We start from the raw sequence: 15232 nt of genomic DNA on the forward strand, positions 1-15232 counted from the left end.
GGCTCTTGCCAGCCCCTCACCAGGCCACACCACAGCCCCGTGGGGGATCCTGAGGGCAGTGATCACTGCAGACGGGGACAGGCGCTGAGACCCATTCCCAGACTGCCCACGTTTGGTGCCCAGAGGGAAACAGAGGACTCCCACACCGGTCACTGGTCTTGGATGCCTCATGTGTCCTCTCACCATCTCGGGGCCTCTCCTGCTCCATCAGAGTCACACGACAAGCCTGACAGCACGTCAGCCCAGCTGCCCCAAGCGCATTCCACCCAGAGCTCCCCTGACGCACGCAAGCAGATGCCAGCACTTGGCACCTGTGCCCTGGTGGTACAAGGAGCCAGTGGCTGAGGGCATCAGTCTCTCAGATGCCAACGGAGGTGTGTTCTTCATGTTCCCTCAGCAGGTCGCAGCAGACTGAGCCCAGCTGCCCATGGTGGGGACCAGATCCATAACACCCCTCATCCGGCCTTCCCTCATCCCTATGTCACTCTCCCCAGGGAAACCCGTCTCCTTGGGGCACATCCAGGAACTCTGCTTTCTGAGAGAGAACCAGGCTGACATATCACCTGGACTTACTGGTTACATTCCAGAATGAGTCTCAACCGAGGCACTTTGCCTCTTCAGCAGAAACAAGGGAGGAGGGAGCAGCGGGGTGCTGTCCACCTCATCCATCTCCTCAGCTATCAGGCTGGAAGTCCAGTCAGGCACTCACACCCCATTTTTAAGAATTGTGATAAGATATAACTATATATAAACTATGTAATATAATATACATGACATAAGTGCACAGTTCAGCAGCCTTAAGTGTTTCCACCACATTGTGCAAGTATCATCACTGTATTTCCAGAACTTTCCAGCATCCCAAACAGAAGCCCTGCGCCCACCCAACAGCTCCCGTTTTCCTCATCTCAGCCCGTGGCGGCCACTGCTCTCCCTTCTTGGCTCTATTCTGGGAACCTCACGTAAGTGGAATCCAACAACATTGGTTCTTTTGTGACCAGTCTCTTTCGCTCAGGATAACGTTTTCATGATTCATTCACGGTGTGGCATGCGTCGGAATCTCACGTCATACGTTGTGTTACAGTAACATATTGTGCACAGAGACCCTGTATTATTCAGTATTATTCATCCGTCATCCATCCGTGGATATCAGCTTGTTTCTGCCTCTGGCTACAATGACCAGAGCTGCCGTGAGTACAGGTGTGCGCTATCTGGGTCCCTGTTTTCAGTTCTTTGGGGTGCATATCTTCAAGCTCTGCCCTGTTTTTAAGGTAGAAAGAATGAAGAGGCACGGGGTGAACTCTCAGGCCCGAGGAAGGCCAGGGAAACGCAGGGGTGCTTTCTCAAGGGCTGGTTGCACTCCCTCCTGCCTGGGTTGGGGAAGGGGTCTCCTCCTCTTCCCACCCACACAACTGGGCTGCTGGCTAAGCTGAGAGACAGGAGAGGAGTGACGATCCCTCAAACCCCCCCCCCCCCCATCAACGGTGATCGGGGAGGGGAGGGACAAGCGGGAGAGGAAAGGAGAGGGTGGCTTGGCCCGGAAGAGAGGCTTCCAGGGGCAGCCATCCAGAGTGCAGGACCTGCCAGGCCCCACAGCCCGCCTGCCCCCCTCCCAATCCCACCCCACTGCCAGGTGACTACGACCGCAGGACAACCAACTGGCAAAGCTCAGGAGCAGGGGAAGCGCTGAGGCTGTGGTTTGCTGGAAAGGGCAGGCAGCCCAGGGCCTGTGAGGCAGGAGGGACGGGCCTGGTGAGCACAGCCCAAGGAGGGGTGCAGAGGGGCTGAGCCCGCGGAAGGATTTCAGGTGGGGGGTTGGGGGGCGCCTTGGCCTGCACGGCCCAGATGGGACTCTGGCCCGTCTACAGCTGTCTGGTCGAAGGGACTGCATCCCAGTCCCGGGGGCCCAGGGCACCCCCACCCCCGCTGCGGCTTTACAGGCTTGCCTCAGGAGCCGGAAACAAGACCTCTTGTGTTCTCTGATGAACAGGCTCCCCTCTCCAGGCCCACGCCCTACCAAGCGACTCTTCCCGGCCCAGGGCAGCACGGCTCCCTTAGGAGACCCTCGCTCCAGGGGCTTCGGCCCACAGGGGCTCTCTGAAGTGTCTGTCCCCCAGCCCTCGGGCCCCGCCTGCCTGTGCAGCTATGACAGCTCACGGTTGCTCTGGTCGGCGGCTAGAGACCTGGAAGAAAGCAGCAGGCTGACATCACCGGGCACCCCGTGCGCCCAGAGACGAGAGGCTGGACCCGTCCCAGCCAGCTCAGCACGACTTTGTGCTCGCCCAGTGACAAACGGCATTAGCAGCTGTAAATTTAGCCAATCCCTTTAAGAACAGCCAGGCATTAGAGGCATTACGTCCTCCTGCAGTGACCTGCAAACTCAGATGAGATGCTTCCCCCCACTGCCACCAGCCCTTCTCTAGGGAATCCATTATTCCAGGCCCCAAAAGGAGGCCGCATGGCACCCCTCATCCCTCACCGGACCCTTCTTCCTCAGGCCTCTCGGTATGCAACTCACCCTGGGTCCCAAAAAAGGTCTCGATTTCTGTTTTCCTGATTTGTTTCTGCTTTCCTGATGTGGCTTTCGGGGGCTTGGGGCTGCTCTGGGATGCCAGGCCAGCTGCAGGGCAACTGTGCAGCGCTGGAGGGAGCGTGCTTTGGGCTCCGGGGCTCAGAGGCACTGGGGCTGGTGGGCCCGTCCCCCGTCCCAGGAGTACTGCACCTCTGCAGGTAGAGGGAGGCACGTCTGGGTTGTGGGTGGGCGGCAGGGCTCACCTCGTTTTGAAGGCACCCACCACTGTGTGTACCCCGCTCTTCCCACAGCCCTGTGCCCCTCAGCCTCCCTCCCTCAGGAAAGTCCTCCTGCACTGGGTTCCTGGTGACACAAAGCCCATCCCTTCTCCCCTTCTGGGCGCTCCTCAGAGTTGGCGACGGACAGCTTCACCCAGAGCCCACAAGGAGAGCCGTCCCCTCCCAGGGGTGTCTGTCGTGCTGCCCCCAGGACCAAGCCATGGGAACCCCCCTTGTGATGCCTGTGGCCAGCCCACCCCTCGGGGTCTGGCCCACGCTCCACCTCCTTCCTGTAGAAACAAGACCCCAGACAAAACTATTTTCCCTGGCCACATGCAGTCCTCAGGCTCAGCCGCCCCACAAGTCTGGGCAGTGCTGGCCTTGGGGACTCTGGGAACACACCGATGTGTTTGCCAAGGAAACACAGAGGGACATGGGGACATCTCGGCACACAGGAGCCTCAGGTCCCCAACCACCGGAAATGGGAGAGTTCAGATACCCTCAGAGCTGAAGGCGACCTCAGAAATCAACAAGGATGCCTGGGGTCCTCTAGATGTCCCACAGCCCCCACCCCCAGAGTAACCCAGGGAGGGCATTAGCTAGCACCCTGGTTTGCAAACCGCAGGTCTCAGCTGTTTGCTGGGCTGCAGAGTAAACTCAGTGTAAAATAAACTCATGACTTCAGCATTGAAAAATAGACAACTAAATTGCAACTATCAGTGAGTGACACGCATTGTCAGCGCAACAGTGGTTCTACGGAACTGACGCCTCACCTACTTGTGGAACAAGTGTTTCTTCTGGGGGCGTGGCCAAGAGATGAAGTAAAGAGGCCAGGTTCCTGCGGGCCAGCATGTTAACACAGATTCGGTTTCAGAAGATCGAAGGTGGGGTCTGGGATTCTGCATTGCTTTCTTTTTTAATTAAAGATTTTATTTATTTGAGAGAGAGAGAGAGAATGCACTCCAGCGGGGAGAGGCAGAGGCAAGGGGGAGAAGCAGACGCCCCAAAGAGCAGGGAGCCAGATGAGGGGCTGGACCCCAGGGCCCTGGGATCACAATCTGAACCCAAGGCAGATGCTTCGCCCCCCAGGCACCCCAGGATTCTGCACTTCTAACTAGCTCCCAGCTGTTTTTTACAGGTCTGAGGGGCTCGCTTTGAGTAGCCAAGATCTAAAGAGCTGCTCACATCCCTTCCTTTCTTTTCTTTTTTTTTTTTTTTCCCTTCCCTTCTTAATCAGAGATCTCACCCTGGTCTGGAAATTCTCCATCTCGACCCCCAGGCCTGCAGGTCAGCTCCCTGAACGGGGGTGGAGCTTCCTTTATGGCCTACTTGGGGCGAGGCGAGAGCCCCCCCCCCCACAGGCTCAACTGGTACTTATTGGTGGACACTGCGGCCCCAGCTCCACCCTAGGCTCTCAGCCAGGTGCACAACAGCACCTACTCGGAGCTAGCAATACAGAGCTGCGGCCCCGACATGTCCCACTGATCGGAGCAAGCCCAAGGGGCTCCGAAACCGAAGCTTCATGACCTTGACGGTCCTTAGAGAACGAGATGGTACCAGCCCCTTCCCTGTGCAGATGAGGACACTGGAGCCCAGGGAAAGGGGACGACTTGCTAGAAGCCACTCAGTCACCAATGGAAAGAGCCGGGCCTGCGACGTAGGTCCCCAGACTCCCTGCCGCTCAACAGCAACTGCCATGCCTGGAGACACCTGCTGAACTGACAGTCACCTCCCCTTGTTCCTCCGGTGACTCCCATGTCTCTGGAGCTCAAGCGTGCTTGGGTTACAATCATCATGTCAGGCAGCAATCACAGGACAGTCCTAGATACCCGGGAACCCCCAGGTCACTGCTCTGGGCCCCCATGCTGGCAGCCCCGTGGGTCCATCAGAGCTTGCATGGAGACGACAAATGGGGCTCAGGCCTCACCAGCCTCCCTCGAGGGCTGCCTCCAGGAGCAGCTGAGGAGCTGGACCAGATTTCAGGGTGAGGAGACGGGTCACAGGGGCCCAGAGAGGCAAGCGAGATGCTGTGAATCTTTCTTGCCTAAGCACGCCGCCATGGCCCGCCCCAAGGAGGGCCTGAGAAGAAAGGCCGGGGGAGAGAGTGAGCACACCTGGTAGGGGGTGGACACCCACTGCCATCCACCCAGGGGACCCGATTAGACCCAGTCTCCAACCTGGGACTTTGCTCGGAGGAACGCCACCAGCTCTATGGAGGCCACCGTGCTGGCAGGTGGGCTGGGCCAATGTGCAGGATGACAGCCACCCAGGATGAGGTCCCACCCCTGCTTTACCCCTGCTCATCCCCGTGTCCAGGTCGGCTAGGTCCTGGGCCCCTGAGGTCCCCAGCTGCCTGGGCTCCCAGCACAGAACCCCACCTCCTCCCTCGGCCCCCACCTCCACCTCTTCCCTCGGCACCTACCCCTCACCCTCCACACCCACCCCCACCCGCTCCCGACACTCACCCCTACGTGTTCCCTTGGCGCCCAGCACAGGCTGCCTCCCAACACCCCTCACCGTCCCCTGAGCTGTTACCCAACTCTTGTCCTGCTCTTAAGTATTTATGGGCTTTTATCTCACGTGGGCAAGACTGCAGGATCCTTGAGGCCTACTCCAGCCTATGTCCGTCACGCCCCGAGCCCAGGACGGTACCTGGTCTGTGGCTTCTCCACCCCCACTCTGGTGCCCCCAGCGCACACCTTCCCTAAGAGTGGGCCTCCTTAGCTCTGCCTCCCGCCGATGCTGGCCCAGGCTCCCCCGCGGCCCCTTCTGGCCCTTAGAAGGTTAAAGTCAAGGGTGCTGGGGTGGCCCTGTCCACCCCCCTCCACACACACACACACCAGCCACCAAGGTTGCCTGGTCCCAGGAGAGGACTCCAACTTCTTCTCACTCCATTCAAGGGCCTCCTTAGGCATTTCACTCCAAACAGCAGGGGCCAGGGGCCAAGGAGGCAGCCACCTGACTCCAGTACATCCCCGCTGGGCATCAGGGGGCTTCCACATTTTCCCCGAGCTCAAGACAGGGTGACATAATGATTATGGGCTTCAACACTGGTCAAATGGCCTCCTAGCTCTGGGACCTTTGGCAGCCACTTCCTCATCGTTGGAGGATGCTGAAGATGAGCGTATCGTCTCATAAAGTGTGGTGAGGATGAAGTGAGGACTCACGGGAAGGTGTTCAACCCAGCCAGGTACCCAGCAAGCCCTCAAGGGCTGTGTGTGATTATCAGTTGACATCCCAGGTGCCCCGGCGGCGCCCTCTGCGGTCTTCTGCAGTCCCCCTGGCCCCCCCGCCCTTCCCAGAGGAACCTTCTCCCGGGGCCTGGCTGCAGACACACGTCCCCAGGAAGTCCTCCTTGGCCAGTCTGGCTATCAGTGGTCCTGCTACTTCTGAACTCCCGTTCTCCACAGACCCCAGCACTCCCGAATGTCTCCCCACCCTGAACGGCCTGCGTCTTGCACGGACCTCCGTGTGGCCCTCCCTCGTACTCCCGTCCCGGGGCTGCGCTCAGCCCTGCCGACCTGCACAGCCTCCCGGGGACCCATTCTCTGTCCCCCACAGGCCCCCCCACCCTCTGGCCTCCCAAACCTTCTCGGTTGATGGACAAGGAATGAAAGCAAACTCAGAGCATGCCAGGAAGGGATAGCATCCGTCCTGCTCTAACCCAGCAACACCCCTGTGCAAGTGCTGGGGTTGGGGCAGGAAGCTCCTCCGAGTGTGGCGGCCCTGGCACCCCACACCTTGCCTCTCAGGTGACACACTCTCTCCAGTGTCTCCCATGGGGCAGCCACAGTCCCCCATCAGCTCAGGCCCTTCTGGCAACAGCTCCAGCACCAGGGCCACGCAGTGTCACAGAGCCTGATGGAACCAGAGGCCTGGGACAGGCCCCCACGCTGGCCCAGAGCTGGGAGGGCAGGGCTGGCTGCCTGCGAGGCGGCAACCTCTTGCCTTAGGCCCACCTCCTGGAGGCAGCCCCAACCACCAGGCTCAGAGTGACCTGGTCCCTTGGAACCCTTGCAGCAGCCACCCACCAGGCCTTTGGCCTCTGCCCACGGCCACCTGCCATGACAGACTCATTCTGCAAGGGAGCTTGATAACCACAGAGCAGAGACTACAAAGGTCCAGATGGGCCACGTCTGGACCATGGGCATTTTATTTGGCCTGTTCAGTACTTTTTTAAAAAAGATTTTATTTATTTGAGAGAGAGAGAGAGAGAAAAAAAAAAGGGAGAGAGAGAGCATGAGCAGTAGGAGGAGCAGGGAGAGAAGCAGACTCCCTGCTGAGCAGGGAGGCCAACTCTGGGTTCGATCCCAGGACCCTGAGAACATGACCTGAGCCAAAGGCAGACCCTGAACCAACTGAGCCACCGGGGTGCCCCTGGCCTGTTCAACATTTTAAAAATATCTGAGCCAACATGTATAACTCAAAATATTTCATGGAAAACTCCACATTTCTGATTTGCTGGAACAATTGGGAGATCCAGCAACACTGACCCCCCTTCCTCCTCTGCAACCATCAGCCAGAGTTAAGCAGGGTTGACCCCTTCAGAGGGCATGCACTCTCCAGTCCCCAGAGACTCCACCACCCCCTACTGCCTCCCCACGGCCCACAGCCTCCACTCTCACATGGCTCCGCTTGCTCACACACCTCCCCTGCCTGGCCTTCACAGGCACCTGAGCTGGAGACCTCCCTGCAAGAAAGTAGCTGCAGGTGATCTGTGACCACAAAAATGAGGGATGTCCCTAAGAGCTAGGCCATCAGACTCAAGGACTGTCCCCTGGGAGTTACCATGAGGGATCAACAAAGGACAATCCAAAACAAGAATATGCAAAGTCATCACAGAGAAGGAGAAAAAGATGTCTCCAGACTAGTAGGACTCAGCCCTTACCTGGCTGAAGATCCCCACTGAGCTATTCTGGGACAGTTGTGTCAGGCTGAAGGGACTAGGCTGCTGCGCTTGAACAAAGAAGGCAGCAGACCTCTGGACTCCACCGGGGAATGCGGACCCCCGCCTGGGAGCCTGGAGAGGAGTCCCCAGTATTTGCAGGGATAGCCCACCACGGTCCTGCTTAGCCTGACCTGGTCTGACGGGCTGCTTCCTTCCTCCACTAAACTATGTACTCTGAGAGGCCGAGCACGTGTCTGCTCCTGCCCGTATCCCTGGGGAGCCAGACCGGAGCCCACTGTCCACTCTCAGCTAATCCCTCTAATCGGCCTCTGCCCAGTATTTGATGCATTCCTAGAAATTCGAGAATGGTTAGCAGGTAACCAATGCACTGCCCCCTGTGGGACTAGCAGAGAGGCACCTGCTGGCAGGTGGGCAGAGAGACAGGTGACACATGAGCAGCAGAACCAGCAGAGGGGGGCCTGGGTCTCCCTTCGGCTCAGAGCATGATCCTGGGGTCCCGGGATAGAGTCCCACATCGGGCTCCCCGCAGGGAGCCTGCTTCTCCCTCTGCCTGTGCTTCTGCCGCTCTCTCTGTGTCTCTCATGAATAAATAAATTAAATGTTAAAAACCAAACCAGTGGAACCAGCAGAAAGAGCTAGGCTGGGCGTGGGCCTTCTCTGGCTAAATAGCCCATCTGCATCACACACGATGCTGGAGGCCCAATGGGCAGCAACCAGGAGTCTCGAGTTCCATCCAACGCTCAGGGCTCTCACAGGTCTCCCTGAATCCTCCCAGAACCACGGGGAGATATAAAAACCTTCACAGCAAGAGCCCAGGAGCATAAAGCCTACAGAAAAGCTAAGGCCAGGCCCTTGCTCAAGGTGTCTCTGGGACCTGAGGCAGCAACCCCGGGCCGCCTGTGCCTCTGCTTGGAGAACCCCAGGGAAAGCTCCTCCTATGCAGGGATAAGTGCCTGTTGACTTTTACCAACACCAGAAAGAAAACCATCAATACTACATTCCCCACAGACTTCTGGTTTCCAAATTGCTTTCCTGTGCTAAATGCTTGTTATATAGTGATGTGATCCTCAGAACAATCCTATAACGCAAGCGCCGTCCCCAGGTACAAACTAGGAAACCGAGGCAGAGAGGAGTTGCCCGAGGTCACCTGGCTAGGAAGATGCTGAGTCAGGATTTGACCCCAATGGGGCTACTCTGATTAACCAGCAGGGAGGTGCCCAGAGTTCCAATGACTCACATTTCTATTCCTTGCCCAACATCTCCCCCGAAGCTGCTGTATTTGGGGTCATTCCCCAAGTGGGCCCTAGAATCTGCTCCAGGTCATGGTTTGTACTTTTGCGGGGTACCAGAGGGACTTGCTCGTCATATACCAACTACCCAGGCAGCAGAAGTTATCTGGGAAGGGGTTCTTGTGCCTCTAGGGTCTGCCCAGCCGAGCACCATCCCATTAGTTGCCTCTCAATGGCCCCAGGTGTGAGGAAGGCTGGGCATGCGTCCCCACCTCTCTTTTACAGATGGGGACGTGTGGCCCACTGACAGAGCAGGACTACAACCCGGGCCTGGCTGCAGTCCCATGTGTTTCCCCAGGCCCAGCAACATCTCCGAGTCCCACTCCCTGTGGCTAGAGCCAATGCATCCCTCAACGTACCCGCCATGTCCCACCGTGAGGAGATGAAGCTCTGAGGGATGAAGTGGACAAGGAACAGGATGGAAAGCCAGACCCTTGTGCGACAAAGACTTCTGGAGAGAGGGTATGGGAAAGCCAAGCACTGTAGACCACAAACATTTGCTAAGTTATCTCTACCTTGGAGAACACAGAGTCCCAGTGATGGGATGGATGGCCAAGCTGGGGTGAGAGTGCTTGGCCAAGTCCTTGTTGAGGACCCAGGTATGGTAGGTCTCCCGAGGTTGATTTCTGTCTGGGATGTGCTGGGGTCAAGTAACTGGGGAAACCAGGTAGCCAGAGAATGTGAGCTCCAGATCACTCTGGCTGGGCATCCACGATGGTCTGACTCTTGAGGACAGGGATCACTTTGTCTTTCCCATCATTATATTTCCAAGGCCTGGCACAAAGTAGGATTCCACAGAAGAGGTGAGAGAAGGACCCCAGGCTGCCCTCGGGAGAGATACCTGTGGAACTGCCTGCCTGGGCATCTGTGGCTCGTATGGGCTAGCTGCAGCAGGGTCCCCCAGATGCAGCCCATGCAAGGCAGACAGCCGCCTGGCAGCAGATCCAGGATGGCTGTTCTTATTAACCCGTCACATCACAGCGCTCAGACTCCACTTCCCATTGCCCTTGCAGGTAACTTCACCCACCAGCGCGTGCCAGCGGCCCATAACCTCTTTACACGCAGCAGGAGTATCTGTAGCCCGTTACAATGCAGGGAGCAGGCCGAGTGGTTAACTGACAGATAATTAACTGAGAAATTCCCCAGAGCCCTCTGCACACTCCTCTGAGACGGGAGACAGAGAATGTACAGGCAGAAAGGGGCCTCCTGCTGTCTCAGCAAGTCACTGGCTTTCGCCCCAGAATCCTAGGAGCTTAGAAGCAGAAAGGACTTTACGAATCATTGAGTCAAGTGTTGGCAAGGACGTGGAGAAATCAGAAACCCTCACACACTGATGCCGGGCATCAGAAATGGTGCAGCTGCTTTGGGAAACAGTTTGGTGGTTCCTCAGATGATTAAATGTCAATATATGTTAATATATGACCCAGCGGCTCTATTTGGAAGTGTCTCCCTGAGAGAAATGAAACCATATGTCCACACAAAAACTTGTGCATGAATGTTTTTAGTGGTGTTATTAATAACAGCCAGAATATGGAAACTACCCAAACGTCCACCAACCGATGGTGCATAAACAGAGTGTGGTGTACGTTATCTCTCTCTCTCTCTTTCTGCATCTAGTGGAGTATTACTTGGCCATAAAAAGGAATGATGTATTGATACATGCAAAACATGAATGAACCTTAAAAACACTGTGCTAAGTGAAAATCACAAAAGAGCACACAGTGTATGATTCCATTAATAGGAAATATCTAGAATCAGAATACATGGGCAAAAATTTGATTGGCGGTTGCTGAGGGCCGTGGTGGAGACTGAAGCAGGGGAGTAATGCTTTAGGGGAGGGTTTGGTTGGTTTTGAGGCGATGAAGGTATTCTAAAATTCTGGTTTCCTGTATCTGTGATTACATAGAGAACCACTTAACTGTTCACTGGAAGGAGGTGAGTGGTACGGGATACACACTATATCTCAATAAAGCTCTTTAAAAATGTAGTGCATTTATACACTCTAGCCCCAGGATAATTGCCTTGGGTTGGAATCTCTGGCTGATTAGCTTGGAGATCCATCAGAGAAAACGACAGCTGTAAGAATCAACTGAGACTATAAATGAATCAACAAAAAGCCTGAAAACCTGAGTCTAATTTCCCGCTGAATCTGAGAGATGTCTTTAACTTCCCTAGAAAGGATTGTACTGCCTCACCAAGGATGGGGATGCATCTCTGGGTGTGGCTCTATTCATCTATGTCCCATCCATCCACCCACCCATTCATCATCCATCTATCCATACATCCATCCACCCAACCATTTATCATCTATCCATCCATATATTACCCACCCATTTATCATCCATCCACCCACCCATTTGTCATACATCCATGTACCATCCATCCATCCATCATCCATTTATCATTCATCCATCCATCCATCCACCCACGCATTTATCATCCATCCACCCACCCATTTATCATACATCCATGTACCATCCACCCATCCATCCATCCATCCATCCATATATCCATTTATCATCCATCCATCCATCCACCCACCCATTTAACATCCATCCATCCATCCATCCACCCACCCATTTGTCATCTATCCACCCACCCATTTGTCATCCATCCACCCGCCCTTTTGTCATCTATCCATTTGTCCATACACCCATTTATCATCTATCCACCCACCCACCCATTTATCATCCATTCATCCACCCACCCATTTATCATCCATCCATCCATCCATTGGTCATCATCCATGTACCATCCACCCATCCATCCATCCATCCATCCACCCAACCATTTATCATCCATCCATCCATCACCCACCCATTTATCATCCACCCATCCATCCACCCATTTATCATCCACCCATCCACCCACCCATTTATCATCTATCCATCCACCCACCCATTTGTCATCCATCCATCATCCATCATCCATCCATCCATCCACTTATCATTCATCGATCCAGCCAGCCAGCCAGCCACCCATTTATCATCCATCCATCCACCCATTTGTCATCCATCTATGTACCATCCACCCATCCATCCATCCATCCATCCATCCATCCATCTCAAAAGCATCTAGTCAAGCTTTGTGTTAGGTGCTAGAGATACAATAGGAGATGTGGGAAAGTAATCAGGTGGTTGACATCATTTCTGTGGGGCCCAGAGCAACAGCACCAACACACAAAAGGAATACTGAAAATGTGATTTTTATCAGCTTGCTCTAATTGACAGAAAAATGCAAATACCACCATGTTAGTAAAACAAGGAGAAATCTTAGAAAGCAACGTCATCAATTGTAAGACCCACCCTTATTTTATGTGCCACAGAGAAAAGGGCTGGCAACTAAACTATGACATAATGCCTTAATGACAAATTGCATACAGACAAATTGGGCATACGAGCCTTGTGTAGCTTTGTGTGTAGCTTTGAGATTGTTTCCTCTCTTCTGAGCCATTTGGAGATTTCTCCTGCCTTTGGTTTCTCAGCATGCCTGAGATCTCCAATTCGTTTTTCTTTTAATATTTAATATCCAAACTGTTTCCATTTAATTTCTCTCTCTCTCTCTCTCTCTCTCCCTTGCTAGCAGTGAGGAGCAGTGCAGGGGAAGAGGTAGAGAGAATCTTAAGGAGGCTCCTCGCTCAGGGTGGCTTGATCCGACAACCCTGAGATCATGACCTAAGCCACAATCAAGAGTCAGGTGCTTAACTGACTGAGCCACCCAGGCGCCCCTAGAGAGGAAGGCCAATTCTTGTTGCTTTACAAGAATGTATGAAACTGCACTTCTTCCCCCAACAATGAACATCTGCTCTCCTAAAACCAAATCAATGCCCTCCTGCTGCTTCCATGCCCGTCTGCCTACATAGTAACCTCTGGTATCATTAAGTAATCACGGTAAAGTCTGAGGACAATTTCGAATGATGATTACACTTAACACGTGCATAACCAACGATGCCCCTAATGTCCGACAGTCTGAGGTCACAGCAGTCTGAACAGCATGACCGCGTTCACTCCTACTCAGGCCATGCTAGCTGTCATTCCTGCGTGCGGCAGTTGGCCAGCAACCGTAAGATGTGCCCTGACTTCGTGGATGGTAACATGTGGAAAAAACCCAAACCAACCATATGCCTCCTAGAAGCAAGGAAAGGGGCAAGCCCATCCTATCACAGGTGGGGACACAGGAGCATGGAGCTGCAACATGACATGGCCCAAACCAGAGGCCCAGGACTTTCATGCTTGTCAGCAGGGATGTGTCCCTGTTTTATTTTCTATTCCCTCAGGCTACCTCCAGGAGACTGCCACCTCTAAGCTTCTCTTATAGTTTCTCACTTAAAAAAACAAAAACAAAAAACCAAACCAAAAACCAACAGTCATTTAGAGCATACGCGACAGTAAGAATTACACATCGGTACTTTCAGTGTTCGCCCTATAAGTCCCATGAAGACGGACAACGAGAAGCCCTGTTCTAGAGTCATAAGTGGGCAAAGGAGGACATTAGTTTAGGCTGCCACAAGCCCCCATTCCTGCTCCCCACAGCCTGGTCCCTAGCCTGCCAGTCAACAATATTGTGAAATGTTTATAGATGACGCCAATAATCAGGTGTTGTCTTGGCGTCACACGCTCTCTCCGTGGGCAGAGCCCCCAGGGAGACGGCCTCCCCATCAGACTGCCTACGGCAGCATGGAAATGCCCTTGCTGAGCCTGACTTTAGAAAAGCACCATGTGTGTTACGTGCAGGAGTTCAGGAGACCCTTCAGGTCACTTCTCAGTACCTGAACTCACTGCTTGCTTCCTGGAAATACACCTGTCTCATTGGGCACTGGATCAAGATGGGGAAAAACACATTTTTTTCTTTTGTGAACCTGGCATTGCAGACCTGGCCCCTTAACATTAGCACAAGATTAACATAGGTAACTCTCTGCTGCAACAACCATTTTATTTTATTTTATTTTATTTATTTTATTTTATTTTATTTTATTTTATTTTATTTTATTTATTTTATTTTATTTTATTTTATTATTTTTTTCTTTTCTTTTCCTGTAGCTGGATAAAGAATGCGTGTAAAGCCATTGAGGTGAGGGTAGATCCAGTTAAAACAAGTGGAGATACACTTCCCCAGATGCAAGGCCAAAACCTGAAGGCTGAAACCAGAAACACACTTGCCCAACAAGCAGGAGAACGGAGGCTTGTGCAAACACCCATTCTGGGCAGCTGACCAGGCAAGCGCACATCTCGGATTTCAGCAAGGGGCGCATCTCACCAGGGACACACCAGTGGGAAAACGTAACTAATGTGAGACAAGCCACACTGGGATGGATGCAACAAGGAGCCACCCGGCGCTGGTCAAGAATATTGGGGTGGGGGGTTTGGGGGGCAGGGGAGGAAAGAACTGGCTGTGTTCCAAAACATAATAAAGAATTTGCCTGTCTCATCCAGCCCTATCCAGGGGAGGAAAAAAAAATATCCACTGTTATGGTCTGATTTGTAGTGACAGAGCTGGGAACACTGAGCCGTCAGAGCACAAGAGAAATAAATATTCCTTCAGTGCGTCCCAGGCTCTTCATCCTGGCTCTACCCTTGGCTCGGAGCGCAGCAAAGGCAGTCACTCCCTGAGTGAGCGCCAGGCCCCCTCTAGACCCCGGGGTACCCGGTGAGCGAGCTGCGGCCTCCGCCCTGAGGACGCCTCCCGGGGTGGCTGGCAGGACATTGTACAGGGTAGGCATTCCTGTCGGGAGCCACAGTGACACAGGTCTACATGCAGGGACCGGAGTGGACAAAGGCGGCTTTCAGAGCCACAGGCTCTGCTGCATGGCCTCCACTAAGTGAATTCTCGGGTCCTCTGTCTCCCCAGCCCCAAAGCAGCTAGACATCTGTTTCCCATGGCAGTCAAGACGATGAGCTAAAAAAAATACGTACAAATTAGCACCGTCCCAGGCAAACAACCTGCGACGCCGTGTATCTGATATGCTTACCTTGGACCCAACAGCCATTAGAGGCTCCATCAGTAACGGCGATTAATAATCATGTGGGGGGGAGGGGAGAGGTACAGGGTCAGAGGGACACATTCACTGAGTGACCTTGGCGGAGGAGCAGCAGGCTTCGAGGTCGTGGAGGGGAGGGGCCCCAACGGAGGGACCCCATCACTGGGCAGCCTGTGGGTGGTGCCCGGAGGCCCTGACACTGCATCCTCTGCCCTCACCCACTAGTCCCGTGGCTGGGGCAGGGGCCCCTAAATCCCCATCCCGGGCAGC

General features: G+C 54.2%; 1 protein-coding gene across 6 annotated transcripts in view; it reads right to left on the reverse strand.

Annotated features, from left to right (window-relative positions):
• CTIF (cap binding complex dependent translation initiation factor) overlaps positions 1-15232 on the reverse strand; it is a 283936-nt gene that overhangs the window by 215296 nt on the left and 53408 nt on the right. The gene's annotated exons all lie outside the window — the stretch shown is intronic.

This window comes from Nyctereutes procyonoides, unplaced genomic scaffold (genome assembly GCF_905146905.1).
Source record: "Nyctereutes procyonoides isolate TBG_1078 unplaced genomic scaffold, NYPRO_anot_genome, whole genome shotgun sequence".
NCBI lineage: Eukaryota > Metazoa > Chordata > Mammalia > Carnivora > Canidae > Nyctereutes > Nyctereutes procyonoides.